Source organism: Ambystoma mexicanum, chromosome 2p (assembly GCF_040938575.1).
Source record: "Ambystoma mexicanum isolate Mex_15411 chromosome 2p, UKY_AmexF1_1, whole genome shotgun sequence".
Classification (NCBI taxonomy): Eukaryota; Metazoa; Chordata; class Amphibia; order Caudata; family Ambystomatidae; genus Ambystoma; species Ambystoma mexicanum.
In genome coordinates, this window is record NC_090923.1 from 117,534,988 (window position 1) to 117,561,959 (window position 26,972).

General features: G+C 51.3%; 1 protein-coding gene and 1 long non-coding RNA gene across 2 annotated transcripts in view; one reads left to right on the plus strand and one right to left on the minus strand.

The window, feature by feature from the left end:
* The window catches only part of KBTBD12 (kelch repeat and BTB domain containing 12), a 1,008,581-nt gene that overhangs the window by 78,927 nt on the left and 902,682 nt on the right, over window positions 1-26,972 (minus strand). The window lies entirely within an intron of this gene.
* The window catches only part of LOC138566275 (uncharacterized), a 415,633-nt gene continuing 391,454 nt past the window's right edge, over window positions 2,794-26,972 (plus strand). Inside the window, exon 1 of the long non-coding RNA XR_011301884.1 lies at window positions 2,794-3,203. This is a non-coding gene — a long non-coding RNA (uncharacterized lncRNA). The remainder of the gene's footprint in view (window positions 3,204-26,972) is intronic.

Consider the following 26,972-nt stretch of genomic DNA (forward strand, 5'->3'; position numbering starts at 1 on the left):
GAGGCTGTGTGGTTAGGTGAAAGTGGGAGTTTAATTGAGAGAAGTTCTGCGGAGGGTAGCTGATAGGTGTTCACAGCTCTCAAATTAAGGGAGCTCTTGAATATAAATGCTAATCCGCCCCCCTTGGTTTGACCAGTGTTCCTGTCGCATCTAATGATAGAGTAGTTGTTGGGGATGGCAAGGGTCAATGCAGGACCAGAGGCAGCGTGTAACCAAGTTTCAGTGATTGCCAGAAAGTCAAGGTTTTCGGTCACAATGAAGTCTGCAATGTCTAGCGCGTGAGCGGGGACAGAGCGGGCATTGATGAGCGCGTTTGAGTCTGGCTTGGGAATTGGGTGTTTTAGCTAGTGGGGCCTCTGTTGTTAAAGGAGTTGCTGGGGTAGTGGTATTGTTCTTGAAGGAGTTAGCAGAATTGTCCCTGTTGTCTGTGTTCAAGTGATAGGACCAATGGTGACACCTGGTTGCTAGTCTTAAGTTCCGGACTGAGGTGGCGCAAGGTTTACTGCGTAGCCTTGGGGTTGAGCAGCTAAGTGGGCCTGGTGATGAAGGTGCATCTATGGTAGGTTTAGATTTGTTGGTGTCAGACAAGAGTGAGGGGTAACCAAGAGAGGTAATGTGAAGCCGTGATGTGGAATGTGTTTTTGAGGTGTGATGTAGGCGCGAGCCAAGTCTCGCGTTCCTGATGTGTGTGTGGCACGGTTGGATAGGAATGGGTTTGGCCGCGAAGTGTTGTAGCCATAGGGCTGGGTCATTAAAATATGGGTTTGTAGAGGTGGTGGTCGCCAGATTATGTTGTGGAGCCATCGTGGGACCAGAATGCGCGGTGTTTAAGGCCAAAATGAAGTACAGGGTAGTGTACAAAAGGTGAGGGACACAGTGTGGCGGTGGCGGATAGACCGACTTAGATGTAGGGGGGTCTGTTAGAGGGCAATGTGGGTAGGTGTTAGGTGTACTAGGCATTGTTAGATATAGTGAAGTATAATATGCCATAAGGCACAACCCAATGACAATAAGGTCTGAAGGCGACCATAAGGCACAACTCAATAGCATTGGGGTCTGAGGCGACGATAAGGTACAACCACTGTTATACAGACAGACAATAGCGAGCTGTACTGGTGTACATTACCGGCAGTTTACTAGAAGTTTGGAGTACTTTGTTGTGACCAGGCCGGTTCATCGAATCATCCCGTATCACAATTCAAGATTTCTTGCAGATTCTTGTACAGGGTTCCTAAGTCCCTTTGCGAGCGGGGGAGCGTGCGCGGGCAGCATAGCGGCTCCTAAGCGCCTGTGGCGCTCTGTCAGCTCAGTCAGCTGATGGCCTTCTTTCCTTGGCCTTACTTCGTTGGCCGGCGATGCCTGCCGGCGATTGGGGGTGGAGATGAGTGTTGGCGGGCAGCCAATCGGCAGGGCTGAGGGTCAGGCGCACCAAGGGACAGAGTCAGGCAGCAGTGTGTTTCCGGGCGGCGGCCATCTTAATGTGGTAAGCCTCATGGGAGATTCGCTCGTAGAGGCATTTAAATGAATGAAATAGCATGAAATGCTATTCATGCAAGGACTTGCGCGTCCGCGGCAGATCTTTGGGCTCAGCAGCTGTGCAAGGCGATCATCAGAGGGAAACAGAGGGGCTACAGGGCCATTTAGCAAAGAGCCTGCTAAATTACCTCAAAGGGATTCTGGATGGGTGTGCTGCTCCTGCAGCACACGGCGACGGTGCTGAGGAGCTCCTGCTCCAGCGTAGATGCGGCGAGGTGTGACTGTATGGCGAGGGGTTAATGTTTCCTGTTTCCAGTGACCGGGGGAGTGGCATCACACATGTGTTTACATTGTGCAGCATGCCTGGGCTGTGGCGAGTGGCGCCATGCATGCATGTCTAGGGGTTAACGTTTCCTGTTTCCAGTGACCGGGGGAGTGGCATCACACATGTGTTTATATTGTTAAGCGTGCCTCAGCTGTGGTGAGTGGCGCCATTCATGCATGGCGAGGGGTTACGTTTCCTGTTTTTGGTGACCGGGGCCTGGCATCAAACATGTGTTTCCACTGTACAGCGTGCCTCGGCTGTGGCGAGTGGCGCCATGCATGGCGAGGGGTTAACGTTTCCTGTTTCCGGTGACCGGGGAAGTTGCATCATGTTGTATCCTTGATGTTTAGTGTGAGTGTCTGAGTGAATGCAGGGCCTCATAGAATGGTGAGGTGGAGCCTAGAGTGTTGGAGGCTTGGCGGTTCGACGGAGTGATGGTTGGGACTTGGAGTATGGCAGGGAACCAGGACAGATGCTTGTGACCTTCTCTCCTACCTTTCATGATCTGCATCTATGTAACCAAGAACAATAAAGCATCTTCTGTTTGTAATTACCTGGGTCAGCCTGGTTCCTGCTCCATGTCATCCCTGGGCCAGATCCAACATTTTGGCGACGAGGTAACCTTGAACCCGGAGCAAGGTGGGAGAGCGAAGCGGAAGAGAAGTGAAGGAGAGAAAGCCTGATGTCCATGCACCAGCTGGGAGAAGTGCTGCCTTGGTGAGATGGCGCTGTGGAGCGATGTTGGTGCCAATGTAGAAGTGCCAGTGGCATCAGACAGGCTGTGGATGAGGCCTGTAGCCCATCCATGGGGCCGGAGGAGTATCGGACTCTGATGGAGATATAGGGGTTGAGTAGCAGAAGGAAGTGCCACCACTGAACAGCTGGCGTATTTCCTGAGGATCTGAGCGCCGTGGTGCTCCTGATGTTCAGGGACTTATGGGACCTGTAGTCCGGTGGAGACTACACTGGCAAGTTAAGGTACTGGAAAGAAAATTTGTATTTGCCGTGTTTGAGAGGTTTTCGAGAGTCTCTGGGGGCCGTGGGTGGTGCGCACCAAATCGTGTACCCCTGCGTTCCAGCATTATCGTTGGGCTGGAACGCATAAATGTTGTCCCTGCGCCATGTTCGGAGCTCCGGAGCTGTGTGTGAAAGGAATAGGCTCCATTAGAATAAAAGGTCCTTACAACGTGCAGGAGCGTGATGACGTACCAGGAAGGACCCCCTTTTCGTAATAAACTGAAGACGTAAGAGTGCTCCGAAGTGATGGAGCTTTGATTTGACAGCAGTGATTTATGGAACTGTTGTTCGTGCCAGGAGACCTTTTTATCATGGAGCAGTAAGCGTTTGTCAGCAGTGATTTATGGAACTGTTGCTCCTCACGGAGACCCGTTATCGTAGAACAGTAAGCGTTTGTCGCCGGAAGCAGTGCAATTTCGGATTTATTTTTTTTAATCTATGATGTGCGCTTAAAATGTATTGGGTTTCATACTGTAGCATTGCAAGAAGCAGCGTTCTGTGACAAAATGCAAGGCATGTTTTAATACATGTAAGTTTGAGTTGTTTAGAGTTGTCAAGGCACATTTTAATCATAGGAAAGTGATCTGCATAGTACTATGGGGTTATAATGCATTTTGGAGGTAGAATGTTTGGAGTTATGCGGAATTACAGGATTATGGATGTGAAATGAAGTTAAGGAGACGTTATTGACATTTTTTGCAGTGTGTGTTGTAAGGGAGCGTAAGTGCAAAATGCATTCTAGGAATATTGCATTTTATGAAATTTACGAAATTTCACATTTTAATAAGGACCACATTTGAGTTGGGTTATGAGACACTTTAATTTTATGTTTCAAAGTGAAGTTTCACAAGCATTTAACATGAAATGGACATTGTTGTGCTGTTCAGGAGAAATGAAACATGCACACATAATTTTTTTGCAATCCTGTACTGCATATTTAAAGATGTAGAAATAATGTAGATGAAGATGCGCAGGGTTTGAAATGAAATGCAATAGAATTTTCTTCTATGATGCACCTAATGAGGTTTGAATGGGATGACGAAGCTGTAATTCTTTATATTATGAAGATGAAATGTCCACAAGATTTTTACTGTTGATGTTTTCTTTTGGAGTGTGCCCCCAGCATGGTGACTGATCACCACCTTGGCTGGTAGTGCAACATATCTCTATTTTAGGGAATGTAGATTTTCAAAATGCGCATTTGAATGACATGAGTGTGTATTGTGTGGACAGTGAGTTTGGAGTTTGCGCTTGTGAGTGCAATGAGTAGTGGTTAGGGTTTGCGTTTGTCATCGCAATGTGTAACAGTTGTGAGTGTATGTGACGTATGTGTGCGCACATGAGGTAGCATGTATGTGTAGCAGTTGTGTACGTGTGAGTGGCAGCACGTTGTAGTGGAGTTGTACACGTGTTTTGGAGTTGCATGCATGTTTGGTGGGGTGGCTTCCACACGCCGGCCGGGTGTGTTTGCCTAAATATGAAAACCTTCGTAGGAACCCCACATTTTGTGGCGGTTGGACACTTATAGAAGAAGTGTTCAGTTGAGGTTAACCCTTAGAAAAGGGTAGTTGTGTAGACACCAGGGCAAGGGGCCCTTATGTGTTTTGGAGATTATTAGGATGCAGTTGTGCATGTGAGTTTTGGGCAAGGGGCCCGTATTGTAGGTTTGTGCATTGTGGGTGACCGCACATGCTGGTGCTTTTTTTAGGAGTAAGGTTCAGACTCCTAGTAGTTTTGTCTGTAGTGCCAGGCGGTGCATGGTAGGGGGAATTATAGTAGTTTTGCACGCAAGTTGATTTTTATTTCACATGGTTTTTGGAGTGGTACACAGATTGTAGGCCAGTGTTTTTTTAGTGTGGTTTTATGGTTGAAGTTGTGGTTATTAGAGGACCAGGTGATCCACACACTGGCAAGTTGATATTGTGAATGATTTTTAACATCTAATCAAAATACATTTTTACACAGAGTTTTTGGGTTTAGCATGACAATTTTCATTCTTGGTCGTGCTAGTAAAAAAAAAAAGATTTTTTATTTTTGCATTATTATACCAATGCATACCGCTACACCCCATTTTTGTGGCGGTCATGTACAGTTTTGTCGCATGGTTGTTACCGTGCTTTGTTTTACACATCACTTCCTTTCTCTCTGTGTTTGCGTTTTTGTGATTTATGTGGTCTTTGTGTAGTGAGTCATTTTTCTATATTTTACATCATTTTTCATGTTTTCTTTGGGGAGAAGGGATAAGGGCGATGAGGCATGGTTTGTTTCTGGATACATTGGTTGTGTTTGTTGTTGGCATGGTAGGACATTTGTTTAGCCCATTGTGTATGTTTAAAATATCGGGGCTACACTATTTTGGAAGGTGTGTTTTGTCTCAGTTGGAGGCATGGGTAGTGCTCAGGTGTGGCAGAGGCCAGCCAAGGGTGGCAGTCCGGTGGCAGTCCTGGCAGAAGGAGGTAGGCAGAAAGAGGGTTTTTGATTGTAGTTTGGTTTTTATTGTCCATGTGGCAAGGTACGTGCTTGGTGGTGGCAGCACTGAGACCCCGGTGTGGCAGGCCGGGGTAGAAGGAGTTATGGTTGTTCTGATTGTCAGTCCTAGCATGATAGTGGGTGTGATCTGTTTCTTGTGTTTGTTTTTAAGGAGGGGGATGTGTTGTATCCTTGATGTTTAGTGTGAGTGTCTGAGTGAATGCAGGGCCTCATAGAATGGTGAGGTGGAGCCTGGAGTATTGGAGGCTTGGGGGTTCCACGGAGTGACGGTTGGGACTTGGAGGATGGCAGGGAACCAGGACAGATGCTTGTGACCTTCTCTCCTACCTTTCATGATCTGCATCTATGTAACCAAGAACAATAAAGCATCTTCTGTTTGTAATTACCTGGGTCAGCCTGGTTCCTGCTCCATGTCATCCCTGGCCCAGATACAACACATCACTCATGTGTTTACATTGTGCAGCGTGCCTGGGTTGTGGCGAGTGGCGGCATGCATGCATAGCGAGGGGTTAACGTTTCCTGTTTCCGGTGACCGGGGGCGTGGCATCACACATGTGTGTTTACATTGTGCATCGTGCCTGGGCTGTGGCAAGTGGCGGCATGCATGCATGGCGAGGGGTTAACGTTTCCTGTTTCCGGTAACCGGGGGAGTGGCATCACACATGTGTTTACATTGTGCAGCGTGCCTGTGCTGTGGCAAGCGACGCTTTATTATCGGGGACTGTCCGATGGGCAGGAGTTGTGTAATGGGAGAGGACTCCTTGAGAGACAGTTAGGAGTTAACAATTGGTATCAGAGGTGACGGCGACTGCTTTCACGAGGAAATAGATTGGTTTCCATTCAGGAAGTTCCTGGGGGCTTCTTCCACCCTGGTGGAAGCGGAGAGAATGGGGATTCCAGAGGGGCCCCCCAGATTAGAGATGACAGAATGCATTACTACGGTGGCCCAAAGGTCTCTGCTACCGTTTGTCCCATTCTGTGCACTCTAATCCAGGGGGCACAAGAGACCCTGAAGAGGCCTAAACGAGTTTGTCTTATCCCACTAGAGACCCCCAGCTCTCCTCCTGAGACAGGGATCGCTCACAAGGGCGGCACCTCCCCAGGATTGGGAGGATTGGGCGCACTGAGGAGAGTTTTTCCTGAGCCAGCACTTCCACACAGCCTGAGCACAGAACACTAATTGGCAGGATTTATCCTTATGCATGGGATTCCAAATATAAATCACATGGACCCTCCAGACTTCGGGATAGTCTCATTGATCGAGTGACACCAACTTCTTTCATTTTGGACCACAGCCAGTGGCAGAGCCAGTGGCTTGGGGCTGCTTAAGCCCTCCCAAACTTTAGAAGGGGACGGCAGAGGGTAGCACTCTGCAGTGGCGCTCAGCCTGTGGCGCTGATTGGAAAGCGCCTACAGCAAGCAGCACCAGTAAACGTATCCTGGCAGAGGACAGAAGCCTGCCATGCCTATGTCAATAATCCCCCTACGCCCCCATGATGAAGCCAAGGACTCATCAACCTGCGCAGCCTTTAGGTGACCCTCACCTCCCAATGGGCCACATTACGAGTTTGTCGGTCCGGATGCAACGCCACTGGTAAGCTTACCGGTACTGTTGTATCCGGACCGGCAAACTCCGAGTTGTGCTCGTGGGTGCCTTTCATTCCGCCAGATCTGACCTATCGGAATGAAAGGCACCCGCGAGCACAGCGTTTAGAATGCACAGGTAGTGCCTGTGCATCCGGCTTCCCCATTCCCATTGAAACCTATGGGGCTCAAATGGGAATGGGGAAGAATTTTTTCCGGCTCCCAGGAATGGACAAATAGCGGGTAAGGCCGTAATGACCCGGTAATTGGCCAATTCTGGGCGCCGGAAAAAATGCAACTCTGGCGGCAGCCATGCCTGCTTTACAGGCACGGCTACCGTCAGGGTTGTAATAAGGCCTAATGATTAGATTTGTTAAATTAAATATCCTCTGAATTGGGGTGAAAGATGCTTGACCCGCTTCTAAATTCAGCTGCATCTGAAACCAAGAAACCAGCCAGGACACACAGGCACGTCTCACACCCCACGCTTATGGAAGATAGACGAAGGCCCGGCCACCCACCCGCACGCATCTGCTATCATACAATACTCTAAGACACATTGCTCAACACCTCTGCCATTAGAATGTAGCTATCCCCACGACCAAAATTGGGTCTAGCTGCGCACATAATGAGGCTCCTGCTCTCGCATCCTCTCCAGACTACCTCGCAGCACCCATCCACATGCCAGCTCGAGACGGGTGCCTAGCAGGGACTTGGCTACCTCTATCTACCTTCGTAATGGCTAATATGGACACAAACACTCTAAAGTACTCAAACTTCCCATACCTGGACTTCGGTCCCCCGGGGGCGTCCCCAACAGTGTTTTGACACCATACCAATGGGAAAAGGCGCTATAAAAATGACAATTACATTACATTAACGGGCCAAAAGAAGGCTTAATAGAGATTCGACTGTCTGCTCTCAGAGGAAGGGGGAGGTGGGTTAGTACCCCCAACAGGTTAATACACCTAATGCAGCTATGCGTAACCTGTAGACAACACATCCAGTTGCTGGCGTCATGCTGGGACCAGTAATCACCTTACATCACCTCGAGATGGTGCCCCATTTGATTCCCAGCACAAGGAACTTAGCGACACTGACCCCTGTGCTTCAGATTTTATCCAGAGTTGTTCTGGACAGCTGGGAGCAGAGAGACAGCTTATTTATGCTGAGGGTCACCGAGGCCTGAGTGCATGGCCATGGAGGGGCATTGGGGTTTTGTGTCGTTCATGGCCCCACTCATGACCCGCTTTTTAAAGTTGTCCTCCAACCCCACCCCCTCCAAATTCTGAAGTGGTATCTGCTTCTGACATAGCATTTAACTCTGCGCCACAACACCCTATATAAGACATGGGGTACAGCTACTTTCGACCAACTGCTTCCATGTGACCTTTAGATGCTCCAGAATCAGGACAGTCACAGTACCCATCATTTAAGACACCGCTCCTTGTTCCATTTTGACCCCTGTCATACAGGCACTTGCCTCTCAGACTCCTGCTAGAAGCGGGAAGCAGGAAGCTTACCCGATCCCCATCCTACCACCCTGGCATGTTGAATGCTTCACTGGAGGAACTGAGAGTTTTATCACCTATGGGATACGGTCAAGTCCAGGACATTTTAACCATGTCCCCGAGGTTGCATCTGATACCTACACAGAATCTAGTGTGCCTTGCAACTGTCAATCATGTTTACAAAATACGTACATTCTATTACCAATGTGAGTGTGTAGTCTTCTTTTCAAGGAGGCCCAGACACAACCATCTCTTTACACCCGTATCATTTTGATAATATAATTAAACCGAACCTCGTAGGCCCTGTATCTCGACACCTTCTCTTGATCCGCTCATTTTCACGCGTGGCTCCACTTCAAGAATGCATGTCTAAAGCTCACTCTGGATATTGATAACATGGGCAGCAGTGATGACATGGAAGATATATGCAGTTCCTTGATGTACAGCTGCATAACAACTTGAAATTGACAGGCTTCTGGACGCCTGAACATGACAGGATGTCTCCTCATTCTGGTCCTCAATTCGTGACCATGCCCCCAACTTCAGGTATAGGCAGTGCTCAGCCCTTGAAAAAGCTGAGTAGGTGAAACGCGTTGTCACGGGTGCATGCAGCCGTGCCATTGCAATAGACATGTATGAAGATGATTCTCCCCCTGCCCGTGGCCTCGGTGACTTCTTTCTGGCTAGAGCGAGAGAGACACCAGACGCCTGGATGGTGTCCAAACACGAGTAGACTACCAGTAACATGTTCATATTATGTCTTGTATAGAACGGGTCAAGATTAGTAGTAGGGAGAGGGACGTCATTTCACCAAAATGCCTAGGGTAGTGAAAGTGACATCACATGAACCTTGACCTCTGATGATATCACAGGAAGTGATGTCATTACACCCCACCCCGAAGTGACATCACGGGAAGCGATGGAACACTACCCTTTTGACAAAACAGGAAGTAGAATCACATGGCATTGTTCCTAAGTACACTACGAAGAATATGGTTACAATACCACTGTAATTTGATATACAGTTCATACAAGAATGGATCACCATATCTATCGTTAATATCAGTGTGTGTAGCCCCATATATACCCAAATTACTATGAATGCAAGCAGACGTCCAAGGCCAAATGATAATGATGTGTTATATAGCATTTACGCTTAAACGCTTTATATAGAACAAATATACATAGAATATCACCCAACCCTCAACCTCAGAAGGATGAAAGGGTGAGTTGGCCTTGCGGGAATTAGAACCTGCAGATCACACACACACACATTGCAGCAGCAAGCGGTCCGCCCACTGAGCTATCTTACCGAATATAGCTATCGTACCAGCTATAGTAAAATGAGCAATTACATGTCTGAATGTTCTCAAAGTCAGAAAGCAAATTCCACTCTGTAGTGGATGCCATCAAGCTAGTAACTGAGATTTAGCAACCGGCCAGTTCATCTGCAGGTTTGGTGCAAAGTTGGCCACATGTGAAGCCTGCATGGATCTACTATCAGGCTTTGGAGGTTACCAAAATACATACCATTGGCAGGGTTCATTGCTGTGCATTAAAGAATTTAGAGTAGCGCAGGGAAAGCAGCGCACTCACACGTCATCTTACCTCATACATGCAAACAAACATCCTAAACAGCATGCCATGGAAATAGGAACATGCCATGGAGATAGACACATTACAACACAGCATTAATTGTGGCACAATGAAATCAAGAGCCACTTTATGTTCTATTCTGAAACATTTCTACACTGTACACAGGCTTTTGGGCACAAGGATTTTGTCAAGTGTCCGAGAGGACACCGAGATGGAATGTCTTTTGATGATCGTAACAGAGAGAACGGCAGAAAAAAACAAACTATAACTATAACTTGTGAAAAGAAAAATACATTGTCTGAAATGTATGCTTATTCTACGCTAAATGCTTTTTGGAAGTTTTTGTCTGCATTGTAAATTTGAGGTGTTTAAGAACAGACTAACAGGCCGATTCATGGAATTAATGTGTGCTGAAAATTCCTGTGCAAGCGTGCGAAAATGTGCGAATCGCAGTGCAAGTGTGAAAATCGCAGCGAAACCCGCGCACAGGGATTCATGGAAGTCCGTGCGCATGTAAATCCATGGATGTGCGCTACAATCCTGCATGGCGCACGCTGGCGCACGCGTCTTCAAACAGCGTGCGCTACGCGCACAGCGAAAGCGCACATAGCGAAGCACACACAACAAAAGTAGGCGTAACACGGGGCGTAACACGCGGAATGGGGAACAACGCGTGAAAATGTGGGCGTCACGGGGGAAGTACAGGAGGCAAATGCGCGGAATGCCCACACGCGCGCCTACAACACGTATTCATGGAATCGAACAGGGCTTACGCGTGCGCCAAAAAAGACACGCTAATCCGGAAACACGTACGCCAGCAGGAAGCAGGCGTACACGGACCCGCGCAGCATAAAAGTGCGCGCAAACAACAAACAAGCTCAGACGCCAAGATAAATATACTGTTCCTCGCAGCAGTGGTCGTGGGATACCACAGGAGGAGGAGGAGGATAGTCAGGTCCAGAATTTTTACACCCAGAACCAGCCTTTTTGGGATGCCTGATGACCAGGTGTATGGGAGGTACAGGTTTCCACCTCACATAATACTCGACCTGGTGAGTGAGTGGGAGGATGACCTCACATCACCCACCCTGTGCTCACAAGCACTGAGCCCCTTGGAAAAGGTGCTCAATGTACTGCATTTCTTGGCCACTGGTTCATTTCGGCGGACAAGTGCCATAGTGGGGGGGGGTGTCACAGGCCACGCAGTCACGCTGCCTGCACCAGGTGTTGGTCATCATGACTGCATGCCCATCAGACGGCAGGCACATATACCTGCCCAGAACACCTGCAGAAAGGCAGGCTGTCATCCAGGATTTTTACGGGGTGGCACACTTCCCCAAAGTGCTAGGTGCCATTGACTGCACCCATGTGGCTCTACGTCCTCCCAGGGCAACAGAGCACATCTACAGAAACCGCAAGCACTGGCATTCCATCAATGTGCAGGTAGTATGTGATGCCAAGGGAATCATCACCTCAGTATATCCCAACTATCCAGGGTCCACCCATGACAGTTTAATTTACAGAATGTCAACCCTAAACCGGGACCTAGAAGCTGGGCGGCATGGTGATACATGGCTGCTTGGTGAGTATAAATGCCCCTGCACATGCATGCATGTCAGATACTGAGTAATGTCACAACCCCACTAATGATACCCATCATCACCTCCCCAGGGGACAGTGCCTACCCTCTGAGCACCCACATGATGACGCCAATTCGGAACCCCACCACACCACCCGAGGTAAGATACAACACAGCCCATATTGCAACCCAGGGCATAGTGGAGCGCACATTCGGAGTGCTCAAGTCACGCTTTCGCTCCCTTGACTGCTCTGGTGGGCATCTGCTATATGCGTCCCCAGTGGTGTGCAGGATCATAGTGGCAGCATGTGTCCTGCACAACGTTGCAAAACGCTGGGCCCTGCCAGTGGATATGGTGGTGCCCCACATCCCCAACCACAAGCACGCCCGCTGCGCATGGGAGGGGAAAGGGCACGTGGTGAGGCAGCCCGTACGCAGCTGGTGGATAATTACTTCACCTAAAATCACACCCCTGTGGAGTGCACACAGCCCTGGCACATACCAGCTGACAATCAATGATGATGACATAAGGGACAGTCAACTGTCACAACCATACCAGCCTGAGATTGGTCACCTGGAAGTGTTACATTGTGTGCATCCCTACCTACCGAAAGACAACCAATGCTGTGTCACAAAAAGACACACATTTATGCTGCATGAATTACTACCCCCTTGCAAAATACAACATGAAAATAGCGCCATGTCACCCAACCCCTCCCCATCTCCGCCACCCAACACACCATGGCATGTCCTGCAATGTGAAAGCAAACAAAGCAATGCACAACACATGACACAAGTGTCACAAAGTGCACTGTCCCAAAAGGAAACTGCCCACAGACAATATGCTCCCAGTAATCAATGACAAACAGCACACATTACCAAATACTTACCAGCAACGCAATACAGCAACACAACATGAAACATCGCCAACATTTGACAGTACAAACTCAAAGTAATGTAAGTCATACAACCTCAATAAGCCAGCACATCGACCCCTTCCAACTCCAGAGTGTTGCTGCCACACAAATGTGTCAGTGTACTGCATACAACATGAACTCCATCTGCAAAGGAGATGGCCTTGTGAAGACATGAGGAAGGAACCTGCAAATTAGGATGAAGACATGGATGCACAAGCACATATCAATACAACATGCAGTGTACAATACAAAAAAAATACCCACTAGGGATGTCCACACAGTATTGACTACAGACTGCCCACACAGCTCATGGGAGCCCAGTGTCACTGTGTAAGTCACTGTCACTTGGTCACACCCTTTGCAAGCCCATGGAAACGGGAAGCAGGAGGGGTGTGTGTGTCACGAACCCAAGCATCTAACCCTAACTCAGGACAAGCCTGCATGTGCCCAGCCGGAATACAGTGGATGCCCATGGGAGCCACACAAGGCAACACACTGTAAAAAAAAATATATATATCAAAAATGGCCATGTGGCGGTCTGGGGGGAGGCCACCCAGGAGGTTCAAGGACAGGGTGCATAACAACACCCACCTGCATGGATGTTGCGAAAAAATAAATACCTCCATGGGCTCATGGCCTGCACGGCTATGCCATTGTGGGAGAACTGCTGTCGCTCTCTTCACCCTCTGCTGCTGCCTCAGGAGGTGGTGGCACTGAGGGAGGCAGCCCACGCAAAGCCCTGGTATGGTCCTCCATGGCAGCAAGCATGCGGGTCTGGAAGGTCTGATTCTGGAGGATTAAAGTGCGGAGACCCCCATGCAGCACCTCACGGGTTGCCTGCACTTCTGTACGCATGGCCTCGCTTGATGCCCGGATCTCCTCACGTGTTGCCTGCAGCTCAGCTGAGAGTGAACGTGTGAGCTGCTCCAGCTGCTGTTCTGCCCTAACATTTCGGGAAGCCTCAAGTTCAAGCAGACTTTGCCTGAGGTTATGGAGTTCTACCCTCGGGGCTTCCCTGTGACCCTGTGACTCTATTGATATGGATTCGCGCAGAGTCTCCAGTGCCGCCCGTCGGTCCCTGTTGGACGCCAATATGTCTTCCCTGTGTGATTGGCAAATGGAGTCTGTTGCCTACTGTTGTTGCTCCATCTGCCTTTCAGGGGGGATAATGGAAGTGGCCACCCTCTCCATTGCCTGAGCCATCATTTCTACGGATGCTGCCTGTTGGCTTGCCATACCATACATGGAGTTTTCCCATACAGTATTGCCTGGTGGCGCATGGCCACCGTGTCGGCGGGCACCACACCTGTTTGGGGCAAGGCGATCTGCACCTTGCTGTGCTGGCACTGCCTGAGACTGCAGGACTGCATTCCCCCTCTGATCTGCTGGCCCAGGAACAGGATCAGATGCTGTGAAGTGTGACCCTGCATCCGGAACCGCCAAAGGTGGACCTACCAACACTGACATCCCCATAGAGGGTTCTACCCCTGGTGCAGGTGGGTTTGACAAAACAGAATCCTTGCCAGAAGCACTCACCTGTGGCAGCACATAAGTCTCATCATCTGACTCAGAACCTGAATAGAGGTCTGGGGAGCTGCACCCAGAGACCCCCCTCGATAGTATGGTCTGCAGTACCAAAGTGTTTTCACCCACCACCACACCACGTCCCCCACTGGTGCTTGGTCGTGGCTGAGAATCCTCCTGGGTCTGCACCATCTCCTGAACCTCACCAGCATCAAGTGCATCGTCACCTGCAAAAACATGAAATACAACAAATGGAAACAGGCATGAGCACCATAGCACACACAGAGGCCTGACAAGACAGAGATCCTGTACATTGTTTACACATGTCCCACATGACAATAACCCTGGCATGCATGCACTGTCAATGAGTTCGAAGGGGAGTCAAAAAGGCAAACAATGAGGACACCTAGATGGAAAAGCAACACATTCGCAGCATGTTGTGTAGCACTGGCATCACACATCAGCCTGTGAGTGGCATGTCCAATACACATACATGACACATGCCAGCACACAGATGTCATGTAGCATAGCCATGGTAAATTAGACAACTACAGCAATATGTCAGTGAATAAGTACTGTCACACATCCATGTCACATGGACATGGTGAGAAGATTAATGCAGAATAGTGTTGCAAAATATGCATGTGCTACACACTGCAACACATCCAGTGTACAATAATACAGTGATTGTAGGCAGATGTACACATCAATGGTTGGTCACTTCAACATGACAGGAAACAACTACCATGTTCCACATGCAAACAGGCCCTAAAAATAAATTTCAGCAGGCCAATACTCTCTCGCCCTGAGTGGTCTAATCATTCACATAACCAGGTAACAAATGTGGCACAATGTGGGGTGTAAACAATGACAGAAGCATGTCACATATGTGGCATTAGTGATGAAAAAAGCATATGAAAAATGGGATGATCTAAACAATCAGCCTGAATGAACACAGAAAAAATCAGAACAATGTTGTTGCAAGATGATAGTTCAAGGGCAACCAAGTAATGTGGGGCTAATTGGCTACTGTGGGCAGAAGGGATACTGTCATACCCAAATCAAAGGCACGTTAATGTATCGGAGGAAGCACATGGGTGACCCATAACACTCAGGAGTACACACACTCTGGCACTCAATCAGAACCCGTCACCCAAACAACATACAAATGGATTACACACACATGCATGGGCACTCACCGGACAATGCATCGTAATCAGATAGGTCTCCCATGCCTTGGATCTGTTCCTCTGTGACGAAGGTCCCAGCAACAGACTCATGTTCAGTGAGTTTGTTGTCCTCTGGTGGAGACCCACCGCCAGTCACCAGAGTAGCGGCATGATTTGAGGCCAGCTTGTTCTTTGCTCTGCGTTTCAGGTCATTCCACCGCTTGTAGCAATCATCAGCTGTGCGCCTCACAAATCCAAGGGCACTTATGCGGTCCGCGATGGTCTGCCAGTGGGCCCTATGTTGAGCAGTCGTAGTCTTACAGCCTGCAGTCACCAACATTTCGCGGCTATGTGCCAACACATAGGCCACAAGTGCATCAAGTTCGGTGTCATTGAAGCTAGGCTTCCTTGACGTGCCGGAGTGTGTAGCCATGTCTGGGGTCTCAGCCTGTAGTGCAAGAACACCCTTCTTCTTCTTCTTGGAAGGTGGTGCGGATCCTGAGTGGCTTACGCCGCTCTGGTCAGTAGGGCAGAAGCGCCAGTGGACTGGGTACTAGGAGTGTGCGAAGGCACAATGACCATAGGTCTTGGTGCAGGCATTGGCTGAACTATGATGTTGGCAGGGGCAACGTCGGTTTGATGGACCTGGACCGACACTGTCCCGGCTGGGAGACTCAGAGCTGGGGTGGATAGAGCTGCAGCTGCCCCTGCAGCCTCCCCACCCTGCCTACTTGGGGCAGCAGATGACATCGCTGCCCCAGATCCACGTGGCCTGCTGACACCAACTTGCACCACCACACGTGGCTTAGACTTGCTGACCTGGAAGACAGCCTGGGAGTCATCCTGTGCCGGTTCAGGTGCCACAATGGGCTGGTCCAACAAGGGCTGAGCTGGGATGGTGTCAGCTACGTTTCCCACAATCATGGGGGGGGCATGGGTGTCACTGATTGGTCCTCCACACATGGGGGTCTTAGGGCACCCTGCAAATCCTGGCCACGTCTCCTACCGCGCCCACCACGCCCACCTTTTGGAGGTCGGCCACCTTTGCCTCCCTTACCGCTTGGTCGCCTCCCAACGATGGCACTGATGTTGTGCGTATGGGAGTAGCAGTAAAGGATTGTCCTGGGCAATTGGGGGTGAAAGGGGGAGGGTACTAGATGGAATTCATACCCTAGTGCTCTAGCAAGGCTGTCTGTGAGGGAAGATGACAGGTCACACAACGCACACGCACCCCGAAAACAAAAAAGAATGTGCACGCAACCCCTCGAAGACCACGTGCGTGGAAAAATGAACCCACACTATGCTTTGGCACCCAGGAACACAAAAATAAGCGTACGCGTCTTACACGCAGCCTACAACGACCTCTGAAGGGGTGCACGACACACGGGGCAAGCACAGTTGGTAAATGCGTGCGCGACTCACCGTCTGCCTGGAAAAAGAATGTGAAAAAAACGCGCGTGTGCGCTTTGGCAACACCCCCGCCAAAAGAAGAATTGTACGCTGTCTGAGGAGACGGGACAAAAGAAGAAGTGAACGCTGTTTGAGGAAACAAGCCCCAAAAAAAAATGAACGCTGTCAGAGGTAACAGGGAGTACGAACTTGAAACGTGTGAAGTAATCGCGTGTGAACCAACAAGAAGTCCAGAATTCACCCACTCGCTCTCCACAAAAAGCACGTACAAGGAAATGGGGTCCTACACGTACCTTTTAAAGCGGCCCACACGTACAACATCACTTACGCGTGTACACGCTAAGGCCCTTTCCTCCAATTACACGAGCTTACACTCAGATGTGCAGTGTTTGGACGTGTACGATGAACATGCACCCGTGTTGATGGAAAAGCCCGCGTACGTCACAGACGCGTAGGCCCTTTCCTCGGATAACACGCATTCACACGTGGACGTGCAGTTTTTTCATGCACCATGAGCCACTATGGCCACGTCACGAGGGAAACGCCCGCGCGCGTCACATCACAGATGCGCTTACGCGCCAAGGGCCTTTGGTTCAATGAAACCGCATACGTGTGCTGACACACTTACGCGCTAAGGGCCTTTCCTCGAATTACACGCTGACGTGCACGTTTTTCACGTGCCAAATCACTCCGTATCAAGCTGGCCATGCAACACACGGAAGACCACACTCCTGTCCAGAAGGCCGAATTACTGCCCCCCAGGGCCCCGAGCACACTCCCACCTGCCATCTGCTGCTGCCTGCCTGCCTGCTGCCCACGTGCCCTGCTATTTGCTGCCTGCACATCATCCATCTGCAGGGGTGCAGTTGTTGTGACCACCCCTGCTGGAACTGAAGACTCCCGACTGGGATTCCATCGCTCCAGCCCAGCCCCAGGACCCAGTTGCCCACCCACACCTGCCTCTGGGGTTGCCATGTCGGTCACATCACCATCTGGCACCACTGGCAACCCCCAGCCAGAGAGGCAGAGGGCCACCAGCTTCAGTGCCAGGGATGTTGGTGTCCTGGTGGAGCAAGTCCTGGGGCACTATGATGCCCTCTTTGGAAGTTCTTGCGCCGACTATGAAGGATGGACCAGGATCTGGATGGACATCGTGACTGCCATCAACGAGGAGGGGGTGGCAGTCCGCAACATCAAACATGTCAAGAAGCGCTGGGAGGACTTCAGGTCCAGGACCCTCGACAAGGCCCGGCGCCTCTTGAAGGCAGCGGATGCCAAGGGGCGCCAGGGCCACCTGTCCGACCACCAAATAAGGGTCCTGGAATGCATATGCTCAGCGCTCCACGTCCAGGTCCTTGAGAGGCAGACCCGTCTGGAGTCGAGCGGTAAGTGTACATGCATAATGATTGGACGCTGTGCGTGTCGTGATGTGCCAGTATTGTGCAGGTTGCACATGTGTTTTTGTAGGGCCATGCATGGATGTGTATGTACAGGGGCATGAGGCTGACACATGCGAGACCTCTCATGTGTGAGACACATGGATGGTGTATGTGTGGGTAAGCATGCCGGCCAAATGCAGATGTGGGAGCACACATGTTTGAATTACTGTGTATGTACGTTGGCATGGTTGTGGTGTCACACATGGATGTTGGTTCCAGCTGCATGTATCTGCACTGTGTACATGTGCATGTGTGTGTATTTGACAAGTGTGCAACTGTGATGCACCATGGATGCATGTGGCACTGACATGTAGAAGGCTGACTGCCAGATGTGCCATGGATGGCGATCTCATCACTCTGACAGTTGGTGGACATGCACACATGCATGTAAATGTGTTGGTTTGTGTGCATGTGTTGTGTACTCCTCGTGTTTCATGTGATGTTAGGCTCACCTTCGGATGCTGATGCTGTTGTATGTGTATGGATGGTGCAGCCTGCTGCAATATTGCTGTGGAATTGCTCATGTGTGTGAGTAGAAATGACATGTGTGTTAGAGAGTGTAATGCCATGTCTGAAGTTTGACACTGCCACTCATGTACAACTGTCATGTGTGTATCAGTCCATTGTACAGTGCCCTGATGCCTGTATTCTATCTTTCCCTGTCTGCAGCGTCAACTGATGAAGAGGGCGGAGAGGGTGCTGTGGAGCAAGACGGCAGGGATCGCACCGCCAGCCGGAGACGCAGGGCCCGGCTCCCCTCCCAGATTGTCATCTCGTCAGGGAGTGAGGAGTCCGGTGCTGCATCCCAGGCCGCAGCTGCCAAGGGTAGGTCCAAGAGGCGGAGGTCGGAGTTGGACTCCTCGGCAGCAGAAGGGGCAGCTGAGACCCCACAGGGTCCGACGGAGGAAGATGGCACAGAGTCATCCAGGTTGGTGGGGGGTTTGGTGGAGGAGGAGGCCATGGAAGGGACAGACACGGGGTCTGGAGGTGGGGATTCCACTGGTGCTAGTGGTGCAGTGCAGGGGCAGGGACAGGAGGCAGCACAGGCTGCTGCGGAGGTGCCTGTGTGTAATCCTGTCCCCGATCCTGTGACTGCATCATCCTGCACCAGCAGGGATGCCTATGTCCAGACCCGTTTTCAGGGAGGGGATCCGCTTACAACAACTGGCCTTCCTCTCCCTGCGGACGTGGCTATCCGGGACCGGGTTGAGCATGTCCTGAGTGGGATGGCGTTGCGTCAGCAGAGCATGCGAGGTGACCTGCAGTGTTTTCGTGAGGACACTGCACGTCACCTCGAATGCCTCGTTGACCGCGTTGACCTACTGGGACAGGTCACCAGGGCCAGATTCCTCCGTTTGCTGGACCTTGTTCCGACCCCCTCCTCACCTGAACCCCCTATGCGCCAGCCGTCCTCCATGCCATTTTCCCACCCATGTATCACCTGGGTACCCTGTGGAGCTGCCTCTGACCCTGCGGCCAGGCTGGTGGAGGACACATCCCTGCCACAGTCAGGAGTCTGATGTCCAGCAGGGGTGGCCACCTCAACAACTGCACCCCAGCGGGAGGAGGACGTGCAGGCAGCAAGAGCCAGGGCACAGGCACAGGCACAGCAGCAGCAGCAACAAGGTGGGAGCCATGATGGCTCAGGGCCTTCAACATCGGAGGGGCAGGCATCGGCCAGAGGGCAGGAGGACCCAGGATTGGAAGTGTCTTCCGTATGGCAGCGGTTGGGCGAGGCCATAGATACGGAGCGGCAGCGGGCGGAAGAGGCACGGCTCACAATGGTCAGGGCGGAGAACTCCATGCGGAGGGCTCTGAGGCGGGCCGAGTGCTTCGAGGCAATTTGCAGGGAGTTGGAGGTCCACATGTCATCGTCCCTGCGAACCCTCAGGGCCATGGAGGAGGACCGCCTCCGGGACATCGAGCAGGAGTTCGATGATGTCCTGGCCCGCGAAATCGGGAAGTGAGCCGTCGGACTGGCCCGCTGCCATTGTAAATAGTTTTTAGAGTTAGGTTTCCTATTCCTTTTCCTTTGATTTGTGGTGAATGGACTATGCCACACACATTTGTATATAGTTTATTATTAGGTAGTTTCTTAGTTAGGTTTAATTTCTTTCGTTGGGCTCATGGACCCTTGACAATGGAATGTACATAGTTGGACAATGGATTTATTTGATTTTGAACATGGATTAATGGATTTTACTATTGGACAATGGATTGTACATAGTTGGACAATGGATTATTATGAACTTTTTCTTTTGATTTCACCATGGATCAATGGATTATTCTTTTTACGTTTCCTTTTGATTTGCGTTGGTGGAGGGAGAGTTTGGACTATTTTTCTTTAGGATTTCTTTGGATTGGTTATACTTTTCATTTACTCATCTTTTGCACATGATTTTCATTTCATGTTTGCTGTTTTCTTATGCTTTCATTTCATTGCTTTATTTTTGTACATAATACATTTTGATATTTTAGTTCCATGTGTGTGATTCGCTCATTGGGTTAATGCATGTGAAAATGTGGGTTTACCCAATCAATGCCAACCAGTGTGTGTGTGTGTGTGACGGACATGTGTTGATGTACATAGTTGACTTTTGGTTTGTGTCTTGAGATAGGCATGACAGTGTGGGGTGGATTGGGAAATCATTGCGTCTCAAGAATGGGGTGGCGTGCTGTGGTATTTTGGAGTAGAAGTGGGCCATGATTGTGCATCTTTATTTCATGTAGGGGGGGGCATGAGTGGGGGCCTGCTGGCAGGTGCCCCTCACTGCTGGGGGGTGGGGGTGCTGGGGGACATGAGTGGGACATGAGTTGGGGCCTGCTGGCAGGTGCCCCTCACTGCTGGGGGTGGGGGTGCTGGGGGACATGAGTGGGACATTAGTGGGGGCCTGCTGGCAGGTGCCCCTCACTGCTGGGGGGTGGGGTTGCAGGTGGACATGAGTGGGGGCCTGCTGGCAGGTGCCCCTCACTGCTGGGGGGTGGGGGTGCTGGGGGACATGAGTGGGACATGTGTGGGGGCCTGCTGGCAGGTGCCCCTCACTGCTGGGGGGTGGGGGTGCTGGGGGACATGAGTGGGTCATGAGTGGGGGCCTGCTGGCAGGTGCCCCTCACTGCTGGGGGGTGAGGGTGCAGGGGGACATGAGTGGGACATGAGTGGGGGCCTGCTGGCAGGTGCTCCTCACTGCTGGGGGGTTTGGGTGCTGGGGGACATGAGTGGGGGCCTGCTGGCAGGTGCCCCTCATTGCTGGGGGGTGCGGGTGCTGGGGACATGAGTGGGGGCCTGCTGGCAGGTGCCCCTCACTGCTTGGGGGTGGGGGTGCTGGGGGAGATGAGTGGGGGCCTGCTGGCAGGGGCCCCTCACTGCTGGGGGGTGGGGGTGCAGGGGGAAATGAGTGGGGGCCTGCTGGCAGGTGTCCCTCACTGCTGGGGGGTGGGGGTGCTGGGGGACATGAGTGGGGGCCTGCTGGCAGGTGCCCCTCACTGCTGGGACTTGGGGGTGCTGGGGGACATGAGTGGGGGCCTGCTGGCAGGTGCCCCTCACTGCTGGGGGGTGGGGGTGCAGGAGGACATGAGTGGGGACCTGCTGGCAGGTGCCCCTCATTGTTGGGGGTGGGGTTGCTGGGGGACATGAGTGGGGGCCTGCTGGCAGGTGCCCCTAACTGCTGGGGGGTGGGGGTGCAGGGGGACATGAGTAGGGGCCTGCTGGCAGGTGCCCCTCACTGCTGGGGGGTGGGGGTGCTGGGGGACATGAGTGGGACATGAGTGGGGGCCTGCTGGCAGGTGCCCCTCACTGCTGGGGGGTGGGGGTGCTGGGGGACATGAGTGGGACATGAGTGGGGGCCTGCTGGCAGGTGCCCCTCACTGCTGGGGGGTGGGGGTGCTGGGGGACATGAGTGGGACATGAGTGGGGGCCTGCTGGCAGGTGCCCCTCACTGCTGGGGGGTGGGGGTGCTGGGGGACATGAGTGGGACATGAGTGGGGGCCTGCTGGCAGGTGCCCCTCACTGCTGGGGGGTGGGGGTGCAGGGGGACATGTGTGGGGGCCTTCTGGCAGGTGCCCCTCACTGCTGGAGGTGCTGGGGGACATGAGTGGGACATGAGTGGGGGCCTGCTGGCAGGTGCCCCTCACTGCTGGGGGGTGGGGGTGCTGGGGGACATGAGTGAGACATGAGTGGGGGCCTGCTGGCAGGTGCCCCTCACTGCGGGGGGGTGGGGGTGCTGGGGGACATGAGTGCAACATGAGTGGGGACCTGCTGGCAGGTGCCCCTCACTGCTGGGGGTCGGGGTGCAGGGGGACATGAGTTGGTGATCATATTGCAAGGTGACATGTGGCTTGGCTGGGGGGCATGCCCATGGTGGATGGGCTGCCTGTGGGACATGATCAGGGGTGCAGGGTAGTCCCCTGTGGTGTGGGCTGCCTGCAGGGGCTGTGGAGGGGGTAGAGGGGACACCTGGGAGGACCCACACTGCCAATTCACATGTAGGACTCCCCGCACACCACACTGGATACACGTACCCCGGTCTGACAGCAAAATTGCATGTGAAACTTCACACGCACCCCAGAAATACACGTAACCCGCTCGCACAGGGCTAATCGCATGTGACACTTCCCGCAAACCCCAGAAATACACGTACACCGCTCGCACAGGGCCAATCGCGTGTGACACTTCCCGCGAACCCCAGTAATACACGTATCCCGCTCGGACAGGGCCAATCGCGTGTGAAACTTCCCGCGAACCCCAGTAATACACGTACCCCGTTTGCACAGGGCCAATCGCGTGTGAAACATCCCGCGAACCCCAGTAATACACGTACCCAGCTCGCACAGTGCCAATCGCGTGTGAAACTTCCCACGAACCCCAGTAATAGAGGTACCCCGCTCGCACTGGGCCAATCGCATGTGAAACTTCCCGCGAACCCCAGTAATACACGTACCCCGCTCGCACAGGGCCAATCGCGTGTGAAACTTCCCGCGAACCCCAGTAATACACGTACCCTGCTCGCACAGGGCCAATCGCGTGTGAAACTTCCTGCGAACCCCAGTAATACACGTACCCCGCTCGCACAGGGCCAATCGCGTGTGAAACTTCCCGCGAACCCCAGTAATACACGTACCCCGCTCGCACAGAGCCAATCGTGTATGAAACTTCCCGCGAACCCAGTAATACACGTACCCCGTTCGCACAGGGCCAATCGCGTGTGAAACTTCCCGCAAACCCCAGTAATACACATACCCCGCTCGCACAGGGCCAATCGCGTGTGAAACTTCCCGCGAACCCCAGTAATACATGTACCCCGCTCGCACAGGGTCAATCGCGTGTGAAACTTCCCGCGAACCCCAGTAATTCACGTACCCCGCTCGCACAGGGCCAATCGCATGTGAAACTTCCCGCAAACCCCAGTAATACACATACCCCGCTCGCACAGGGCCAATCGCGTGTGAAACTTCCCGCGAACCCCAGTAATACATGTACCCCGCTCGCACAGGGTCAATCGCGTGTGAAACTTCCCGCGAACCCCAGTAATTCACGTACCCCGCTCGCACAGGGCCAATCGCATGTGAGACTACCCGCGCAGCGGGGTACGTGTATTCGGAGGGGTCCGCGGGGAGTTTTACAGGCGTTTTTGAGGTTGTGAGCCTGTGCGCCATGTACGGGATTTGTGCGCTGTACATGGCGCACAGGGAGGGGTTGGGGGCGTAAATGACGCTGCTGCAGGGTCGATGCGCCACTCTGTGCCACGGCTGGTTTTGGATGTTAAAATCCATGAATACGCTGTGCGCGGAAATGGATTTTAGCGCACGCGGCTGGCGCAGAAAGTCGCACGCGCACACTGTGCGCCAGCCGCATGCACCACTTGTGCGCTGAATTCTATGAATTACCCCCTAAATCAGTGACTCAACCCCTGAAGTGTGCCTGAAATAAACCTTTAATGAGTCTAGCAATTATTGCATAGAATTCCAGAAAGACAAATTATTTGTTAGTCCTATTCTTTCTTATTTAGGGTCACTGCTCAAAGTGTTACACTTGTGGAACCCCCTGCTTTTTTTAAGCGGCCTGAACAAGAAATCCAGCCACTCCAGAAACAAATAGCCACATTGCCATGGCTACAGCCCAGGAGCTTCCATTTAAAAAAGAAATGTTTTGGGGTAGCAAGGGAGACCACAGGGGTAGCAAGGGAGACACTGGTGCCCCCCAAATGACGTCCCTGGTAGTGACACATAAAGGGTAAGATAGCTCAGCAGGCTGAGTGCTTGCTGCTGAGATCTGTGTATGATCTGCTGGTCTCAAGTTCGAATCCCGGCAAGGCCAACTCAGCCTTTCATCCTTCCGAGGTCAATTAATGAGTACCAACTTTTTATGTAAATATGTTCTATGTAAAGCATTTTTGCAAAAGCACTGTTTTATTTATTGTTTATTTATATAGCACTTATACACAGGTGAAGTGCTTCAAAGAGCTTCAAGGCAGGAAGGTAACAAGGGAATACAGTAATCATTCTTAGGCCTTGATGATTCGAAATGATCTAAACAGAAAAACTAGCATACTAGGCCTGACGACATTTCTCCTAGTGCAAGTGCATGAAGTGGCACAGTTGAGACCAAGCTCGGGAGGGTGGGGGACGGAGAAACAGTGGGGCAGGGGACAGGACAGACAAACTAACTGGTCCTAGTACATTTAGGTCATGCATACGTACAGACAGATGTGCAAAGAAGGTGTAGGTGGTGGGACAAAGAGTCCGGTCAAGCAGGGCCCTGGGTTAAGTGCAGAGAGGTTGCCCCACTCAAGGAACGTAAGCTGAAAGTGCAGTAATGTTGAACAAAGTGCAGAGGCCCGGAGGCAAGTGCAAAAAGACTTGTCAGGGAGCCTGGGACCTGTAGGCTCTGGAGGAGAACCAGGCAACCAGTCAGCAAAAACTGAACAGAGTTAGGGAGGAGAAGGAGGGTGGAGAGAAAGAAAGGAGGTTAGCAGGGGAGAGGGAGAGAGAAGGAGGAAGCGAAAAGGAAGGTCTTAAGTTTACGGAACTTAAGGTGGTCCGGCTCAAGACGGAGAGAGGCACGGAGGCTGTTCCAGAGGGAGTCACCTGCAGAGGATAAAGATCTACCCCCAAATCTCTGTTTTTGAAAGCGGCTCACCCACAGAGAGTTGGAAGATGATTAGCGGAGGACTCTAGAGAGGGAGTATTTAGGAAGAGAGCGTTGTAGATAGTGCTGGCCCCACCGCAGAAAGCCTTGTCGTCTATGCAGAGGGTCTTCAACTTGAACGTAGCAGCCACGAGGAGCCAGTGGAGGGATTTCAGTGCGGGGGAAATGCGGTATCAGGGCTTGAGGCCAAGGATAAAACTTGCGGTTCTGTTCTGGATTAGTTGAGGAGGACGGAGAGCAGAAGTAGGAACATTGAGAAAGAGGCTATTGCAATATTCCAGCCTAGAGAGAACCAGGGCTCTCGAGGTGATGAGCCTCTGGTGGAAAGTGAGAAAAGGTAGAATACCTCTGATGAGGTGCAGTTGGTAGTTGGACTTTTCGGAGATATCTGAGATGTGCAAAGAGAAGGAGAGAGTGGAGTCGAAGATGACCCCAAGATTTCGTGCCTTATTGGCAGGAAAGGGGGCAAGTCCAAGGGAAGCAGGCCAGTGAGAAAGTGTGAAAGCGGTCCCAATGAGAATGATCTCTGTCTTGCTGGCATTAAGGCATAGATCGTTAGCAGTACACCAAGCCTGGATTGCGGATAGACAGTCAGGGATGAGCGAGGAGGAGGAGCAGGACAAGGCTAGCCTGAAAGAGAGCTGCGTGGCATCCGCATAACACTTAAAGTTAGAGGTAAAGGTAAAGATCTTGTGGGCCAAGGGGACATGTAGATATTGAAAAACCGGGGTAGGTTTGATCCCTGGGGGACACCACAAGTAGAGAGAGGGTAGAGGAGAGAAAGGGCCCAAGTTCCACCTGGGAGGGAGAGAAAGGAGGTGAGCCACACCAGGGCCTGATCTGTGATGCCCAAAGTGTCATGGAGACAGGTGATCAGGATGTTGTGGTTTACTGTATCGAAAGCAGAAGAGAGGTCGAGAAGAATGAGGACAGAGGGAGAGTTGGAGTCAAGATTTGAGAGCAGGTCTTCACGGGTGTACAGAAGAGCAGTTTCTTTGCCACATCATTAATTTCATTGTAATGACTTCTATGGAATTGTGCTATATGAAAGTTGTAATGTTTAAAATATATGATCCAGGGAATATGTGTGCTTGTAGAAAAGCAAAGAAATTGGCTTTGCCAGTGCTTTTTTACATTGTGCTGTTCTCTGAGGTAGTAATGGTGATTAGTGTATTGTTTTCAAAAATGAAATTTATGCATAGTAGTGTCCCTTTAAAAATAAAAAAATGAATAAAATAAAAGCATATTCCACATTCTAAATCATTCTATCCAGAGTAGGAGAAAGTATCTGGCTTCTATTTTGTAGAACCTTTTCGGGCTGAGCGGGAGGAAACGGTTCTAAAAGTCTCTTGCCACAAAATCCTGCAGTCAACCTCGACAGTGACTCTCACCATGTTCACAGCAAAGAGGCTTTGCAAGACAGACCTGTTCTGAAGAACCACCTAGTCTCCTTGTGTTCCTACATCACATCCCACCGACATGGCGGTAACCTCCCATGCCTCCCATATTGTAACCCAACCTCCTTACCGCATTTGTTACCCTCAACAACATATACAGTGCTCTGTGGCTTTCTGGATAGATTTGTGCGCTATAAAACCCCAAATACAAATACAATTCGATGCATCTCAATAGATACCCCAATTACATTGCTCAGACTGCCTTACAAACTTTAAGAGTAACCTCCTCAATGCCAAACGGAATTACGCTAGCACACGTGCAGAATCTGCTGCTGTAAAAAGGAAAGGACCATAAAACAAGCTGTCTCTGCCTACGCCCCAAGACTATGGGACC